Genomic DNA, 7,889 nt, shown 5'->3' on the forward strand with positions numbered 1-7,889 from the left:
AATATAAACGCAACACTTTTGTTTTTGCTCCCATTTTTTATGAGATGAACTCAAAGATCTAAAACTTTTTCCACATACACAATATCACCATTTCTCTCAAATATTGTTCACAAATCTGTCTAAATCTGTGATAGTGAGCACTTCTCCTTTGCTGAGATAATCCATCCAGCCTCACAGGTGTTCCATATCAAGATGCTGATTAGACACCATGATTAGTGCACAGGTGTGCCTTAGACTGCCCACAATAAAAGGCCACTCTGAAATGTGCAGTTTTATCACAGCACAATGCCACAGATGCGGCAAGATTTGAGGGAGCGTGCAATTGGCATGCTGACAGCAGGAATGTCAACCAGAGCTGTTGCTCGTGTATTGAATGTTCATTTCTCTACCATAAGTCATCTCCAAAGGCATTTCAGAGAATTTAGCAGTACATCCAACCAGCCGCACAACCGCAGACCACGTGTAACCACACCAGCCCAGGACCTCCACATCCAGCATGTTCACCTCCAAGATGGTCTGAGACCAGCCACTCAGACAGCTGCTGAAACAACCGGTTTGCATAACCAAAGAATTTCTGCACAAACTGTCAGAAACCGTCTCAGGGAAGCTCATCTGCATGCTCGTCATCCTCATCGGGGTCTTGACCTCCAGTTCGTCGTCGTAACCGACTTGAGTGGGCAAATGTTCACATTCGATGGCGTCTGGTATGTTGGAGAGGTGTTCTCTTCACGGATGAATCCCAGTTTACACTGTTCAGGGCAGATGGCAGACAGCGTGTGTGGCGTTGTGTGGGTGAGCGGTTTTCTGATGTCAATGTTGTGGATCGAGTGGTTCATGGTGGCGGTGGGGTTATGGTATGGGCAAGCGTCTGTTATGGACGAAGAACACAGGTGCATTTTATTGATGGCACCCATGTTTGGGATGCTCTGGATCGGCGTGTACCAGTTCCCGCCAATATCCAGCAACTTCGCACAGCCATTGAAGAGGAGACGACACCCCCCCACACACACAAAAAACAAAACTGCACATTTCAGAGTGGCCTTTTATTGTGGGCAGTCTAAGGCACACCTGTGCACTAATCATGGTGTCTAATCAGCATCTTGATATGGAACACCTGTGAGGTGGGATGGATTATCTCAGCAAAGGAGAAGTGCTCACTATCACAGATTTAGACAGATTTGTGAACAATATTTGAGAGAAATGGTGATATTGTGTATGTGGAAAAAGTTTTAGATCTTTGAGTTCATCTCATAAAAAATGGGAGCAAAAACAAAAGTGTTGCGTTTATATTTTTGTTGAGTGTAGTTATACAGGCATGACAGTGTTATTGATTCTCTTATCTCAGGGAAAAAACAATATATCCAAAAATGTTGAACGAATAATTTAGAACAACCACATTTATTGCGAAATGATTCATGTATTTTTTCTCATTTGTTTGAACTCTTGCACTGAATCCAAACATTTCCAGCCCTATCCAAGATCCAAAGACACTGGACTCCTGGCCAATCCAATATCTGCTGTAATAGCTGGATTGATTGAGTCTATGCAGTCAAGAGCCCTCAGCACTGAACACCTTAGGCCAAATCAATAGCAACTTTGAAAACTTCCATTCTCTCTAAGGATTTCTTTCAGCCTCATTTCGCCTTTTGTCAGTTTTACCGAATGTTTTCACATTTTTGTTTCAAATTTCTCATTTTCCACCTTTCAGTCTCCTTATCTTAACATATCACAGCTGCTCTTTCTAACTGAAGTTTATTACAGTGCACTCTCGGCTGTATAACAGATGCAAAATATATAGAACTAGGCAATTTGGGTAAATTTGCTTCATATTTGCATTTTCCTCAGAGTGCTTGCTCAGCTGGAGGGTCAATTCTTTCTGTGGTGCTTTTGTGTTAAAGTACTCCTGTCAGTGAGCCTTTTATACGCACACACAGGCCTCTGTTAATGAACACCCACGTCTATATATGTATTTTCAAAGCCGACTTATACAGGGGAGACATATACACACAACGACAGCTCCACAAAGACAGCAGCACAGACACCTGCATTAAGTTTAAATGCCAACAACAGCTGTGGCCTACTGGGGACACATGGAACTGAGACACTTTTGTTTCTGATGTTTGCTGCCAACGCGAGCACACACACAGAAGCTCACGTATACACGGATGCATCGCCGCAGCCAGTGACACACATACCGCTAGGTTGTGTTTCTACCATACAGCAGACAAGCCGCAGCTATTTAGTCTGCTTCCCAGTTTGTTTGTCCACTGTCTTCTCTCTTTTGTTGCTCTGCCTTGGGCTTTGTTTGAAGTGAAACACTGACTGTTGCAAATGACAGTTGCAGCTGGGAGGATGATGAGTGAGGATGAAAAGGGCTACGCCAAGCGACAAAGTATGAAGGTGGTCGGGTTGGATAAACAGCAGTGTTTTGGTGTTCACAAAAAGTGGCGGCTGAATGGTGCTTTTCACGTTGAGCTTATGAAGCACACTGGAAAATATTCCAACAACTGCGAGTTTTATGGTCCACTTTTCTTAAAAGTTCAGCTAAGCTCTTTCTACAATACACTTTGTTATGCATGAGCACACTCTGAAATATCTGGCCAGACATGCAAACCATGTCCTTCCCCTCCTTGGCTCTGTTCCTTGGAGTAAAGTACCTTTGGCAGTGAGGTTACAGAACAGCTTGTACCCTTAATTCTGGGTCCCACCCCACTCATGGCCTGCAGGTGTGGAGGGGGTTGGGGGATCGGATGGACAGCTAATGGAGTGGAGGGCTATTTCTTACAAAAGTGTACAGAATTTAACACTAAAACCTTCTATAATGAGTGAAAACAACTCTGTTACCCAGCCTCTTAAGTTCATAGACTCCTCCACTTCCCTTGATTAGGAGAGAGAAAGAGATCATTAGTTGTGACCGGAATGGATATTGTTTCTGATGATGCACCATTAGTGAACAGGCCTTAGCCACAGGCCAGGCCCTTGGGGAGTTTGTGGTATACAGTGTGTGTTTAGGGCAGGGGGAGGTGCAGAAATAAAATACAGCCCTACTCCTCCTTGCAGGGTTCACCCTCTCTATCCATGAATGTTGCTCTTGGAGGTCATGGCACCTAGCAACAGCCTGGTAGCCTAGCCGCGCTAGACCCATGTTCTGAAGGCACAAGGGTCTAGGACCGCTCGACAGGGAGGGAGGCGGGCTAAAAGGTTGTCTTTCAAATCACTCTGCAGCAATTGGGTAGGTATACAACCAATCAGCGCAACGAATAGGCTGACGTAGTTCCTAGAGCACCGGCGGATTGTGGCTAAGTCCCATTAGCTTCCCAACCAGCGTAGCCAACTGGTATATTAAGGATTTGCCATATCCTATCGGCATAAGTCCAAATACGTCTTTCTTCTCAATGAAACACTTCAGTGCAGTCCTTTGTTTATCTTTCAAGTTGAATTTTAGCTTCAACTCTTTAAGGGCTGTGGCCAAAGCCGAGTCGAAAGATAACTGTTTATTGTGCGCCGGTTGTTTCTGTCAGAATCGTCGCGCCTCTGTCGTCACTTAGTTACGCCCGCCTTCTGACTCTACACTTCATGGTGATTCGTCCGGCCAGTTTTAGGAGAATCCAGCCTCAAGCCTTATGGAGGGTAACTAGCATAGACATAATAAAGAGTAGACGCCGCATCGACCGCCACTGCCTATTGGGACTGACAAGCGGTGGGGCCGTCATCTTGGTCCGGTCATCCGCTCCACTCAGCGCTGTTTGACAGCGCATTTAATCCATCTTAACTCTGAATATTAAACTGATTTTCACGCGTTTTTTTAAATTTTTTTTTTTTTTTTTGCTGCAAACGTCATACATGTACGTAGCTATGATACAGGACAAATGGTTCGGCGTATTTTACTATTCATAGCGGGAATAATAAATCAGTAGATTTATAGATAGAAAAACAATAGATAGAAGTGATATAAATCATAGATGGAGTATCAACATCATTCACATATATATATATATAATAGATAAAAGTTATATATCAGAGAAAATAATTATATAAATCACATATAGACTATCAATATAATTGATACATATATATTAAAAAAGATATGTCAGAAAATGATATTATATATATATATATTGTTTTATATAGAAATATGTGTTCATTAGTCACTATTTTGTTTATATATGTATATATAGCGTAATCATATAATGTCTCTTCAAATTATTAAAATAATTGACTTTACTGCCATTATCTGCTTCTCTAACATATATTAGTGTGTGTGTGTTTACAGTGTTTGCAAAATACCTGTCTACAGTCGAGCTTAATTTCAGAATATTCTATTACCTATTATTATTATGATCTATTATTCCCGCTATGAATAATAAAATACGCCGAACCATTTGTCCTGTATCATAGCTACATGTATAACGTTTGCAGCAAAAAAATAAAAATAACAAACGCGTGAAAATCAGTTTAAAGCTGCTGTCCGGAGTTTGAATCGCAGCGTCTCCCAAAACGCTGTTGGTCCCACCGTCCCTCCCTCTGATTTCGCCCCTTTATTTGTGCACGCGCGCAGTACATGAGAAGTGCCCGGAGTGCTGCAGCATATGGCCTGTTTTGCTGTTTTCCCCTCTTCTGCATTTAGTACATTTAGTAAATAATAAAGGAATTACGTTAGAATGCTGTATTGAGTCTAACTTGTCCTAATACCAAAATAACATGAATCTGCTAGGACTAACGAGTAAAGTTTCAATATGTGATTACACTCGTGTATCCCTCTCGATGACGTTGTTTATCAAACTTAGTGCATTTACGCGTGTATATGTGTTAGATTGTTTATTTATTTCTATCTAGAGTTCAGAATTGCATGACTCCTCTGACGAAGAGTATGTCCCAGACGCATCAACATCTTCCTCCAGAGGTCGGGCATCTAAACGAAGCCGTCAGGCGGGCTATGGAGGCTGTGGTCGGGGAGCGACGCGAGCACCCCGAGCCAAAAAACGTCCTGCAGTCTCTTGGCCTGACAAGCCGTGGGATTGGTAACTTTTCTGGAAGTTGCTGAGCCCTGATGCTCTCTCCTCCACAAGCAAAACAAATGTGCGCGCGGTTGCGTAGTGCGTAGCTCGCCCACCTCTGCATGGGCTTGCTTGCTGTGCGCGTAACCGTTGATTGACAGCATGACAAAGCTGAAGCTCGAACTTGATTGGTCGGCAGCAACCGGCGCTTTTTGGAATAACATGGGGGTCTATGAGAGGAAGGCGGAGCTCAGGAATAAATTTTCATATCGCGTTATACTAACTTTATATTATAGTATCGAACTAGACTAACACATTTAAGCTTTGTTAAAAAATGATACATAAATTGAAAACAAACGGAAACTCCGGACAGCAGCTTTAATATTCAGAGTTAAGATGGATTAAATGCGCTGTCAAACAGCGCTGAGTGGAGCGGCTGACCGGACCAAGATGGCGGCCGTATTTCTCACTGCGCAGCACCCCAAGCGGCGTCTACTCTTTATTATGTCTATGGTAACTAGACCCACTCTGGCAGAGAATTAAATTCGTTGCCGTGGGTTGTCTAACGCGGCTAGGCTAACAGCCTGGATCAAGTCCTGAAGGAAACACGAGACAATGTACAGACACACATACATGCACACACAGTTTATGTAGCAATTTTCTCAAACCCAAACAGATCAAACTAACTTTGTTACCCTGTGTAAAGTTTTTAGCATGTTTTCTGTCTTGCATTTTTGCACATTTTTGTTGACTCGTTATATCTACAGCATATCGGTCAACTCTGTTTGTGTTAAACGGACTATAGAAGTAAAACTGTGTTGGCTCATGTTGACACTTCAACAAAGTGACCATTTTGAGGAATATTTGTATCATCTCAGTTCAAAAAACTCGGGAGCACTGATTTATAAGGGTCATTAATTACAACAGTTACCAATGCAAGTTTTGTAAGCACACAATAATCACTTGGCTAGAGGTCAAAACCTGCCTAATCTTGCCTAAGAAGCCTAACCTTCTGGTTTTTCCTGTGTCTCTCTCCTTTAAAGTGTCAATTATTTGCAGTGTCAAACTACATTTGATGAATTCCACACAATATAAATGCCTTTTTTTCATTCTTTGAATTAGAGCAATTAAAGTGTAAAATGTTCCAAAAAGTTATGTAATTATCCAGAAAAATAGATTCCCATTCATTATCACTTGAGATTTGGTTTTCTTTATTCTTGCCCTGAGAATTACTGTTTACAATAAATGTTTTAGATCACAGGAGTGCGTTCTTCTGCTTTTGGGGTGGGCTCATCTGTAAAGACACCCAAATACATGCTCGCAAATTGGACCAAAGGAATTAAAGTGTACTCAGTTGCTCTGTGAAGTGCTGCTGCCCAGACTGAGGTAAAGCAGTGGGCACTTTTTCCATATTCAGTAATTATACTGCCTGTACTGGTAAGAGCTACTCTCAAGGCTGATATCTAAACACAGGAAACAAGAGAAAGAGCGAGCACAGTCTGCAGACTTTTTCCATTATTATGCAAAACCTCCTGACATGTCCACCTTTCTGTTGCTCTCTGCACCCAGTTCTGCAGTCTCTGCTTTGGATGCATGTGCATACCCCTGCTTCCGTGCCAAGACTCGTTTTTGCACATGCATGCATTCGCACATGTTGAACTGCAGGCACACACAGACACCACTAATCCGCCACAGGTTCAGATTTTGGCAATGTCTCATCAATTCTGCATTCAGGGTACTTTCACACACTCAGCATCCTAAAAATAGCTAAAGGACTCTGGCTGTCTGCCCAGCCTGCCTAACTGTCAATATGTTATCTTCCTCCTTGCTGTAACCCAGTGTTTAACCCACACTACCACAACCAGTAACGGCCCCAAACAGTGCGAGTTAATCATTAAATGATCTGAATTTTGATGGCCTCGAGCATGCGATAATGCTGCAAGTTTCAGTAAAAATTAAGGGACATTTACAGGAATAAGGGAGAGCTTACTAGATTTTGCAGTAAATTGTTAACTAGAAGTAAGAGAATGTATTGAGTGTATTTGGCCCGAGGAATCGTATTCATCCTTTATCTAGTCTTTGATTTGAAAATACCAGACGATATGTGGGCATATCTCAGCTGTTTGCTTACACAGTCAGTTGTTGTGTCTATTCCTAAAGTTGTCTCTCCTGGCTGTTTATCTGCTCTGGTTGCTAATTGAATTTTATCAAGTCCCATCTTTCACTCAGCCTCTCTGATTCCAGTGAAACTCCTCCTGACTTGGCTTCTGAAGACAGTTTGTGATAACAAGGCCTCTGGTATTGTGTCTGCTCTTATTTTCAGTTTTTTTCACCGTGGTGAGGAATGTTTGCTTATCAAATCCACCCAGATGCAGAGCTTTTAAAGACTGAATTATGTAACTACTGTAATTAAATGGTAGGCATGAATGATGGTCATTGTACATGTAGATTTCTCTTTCAAAGTAGATAGTTGCACATTCCAGACAACTGTATCAAACAGACTTATAAAAAATAATCTATGACACACTTGTGCATTTTGGAGACTCCGGTGGAAAAATAGCTGGCTGCTATAATATGCAGTCAATAATGGATCCATAGTGTAACGGTACTCACAACAGATGCTTCAGGTATAGAATATCACCCAGTCTCTTAAAACCTGAGACGCCTCCTTGCAACACATTATTCATCCATTGCACAAGATCTACGGGCAGTTTATGTATTGACAGGCTGAGCCGGTGTGCAGGAGTCTTCAATGCTAAGGATCAGTGTAATGAAGCCAGGTGAGGAGGGGAAACAGGGAATGTGAGGGGTTAACTGGGGTGATAGGGTCACAAGTTGAAGCTGGGAATGTTTTCCCTCGCCTCGCCTGCCACTGAAACAATCCTGTGTGCC

The sequence above is a fragment of the Acanthochromis polyacanthus genome, chromosome 21 (assembly GCF_021347895.1).
Source record: "Acanthochromis polyacanthus isolate Apoly-LR-REF ecotype Palm Island chromosome 21, KAUST_Apoly_ChrSc, whole genome shotgun sequence".
NCBI classification, from domain to species: Eukaryota; Metazoa; Chordata; class Actinopteri; family Pomacentridae; genus Acanthochromis; species Acanthochromis polyacanthus.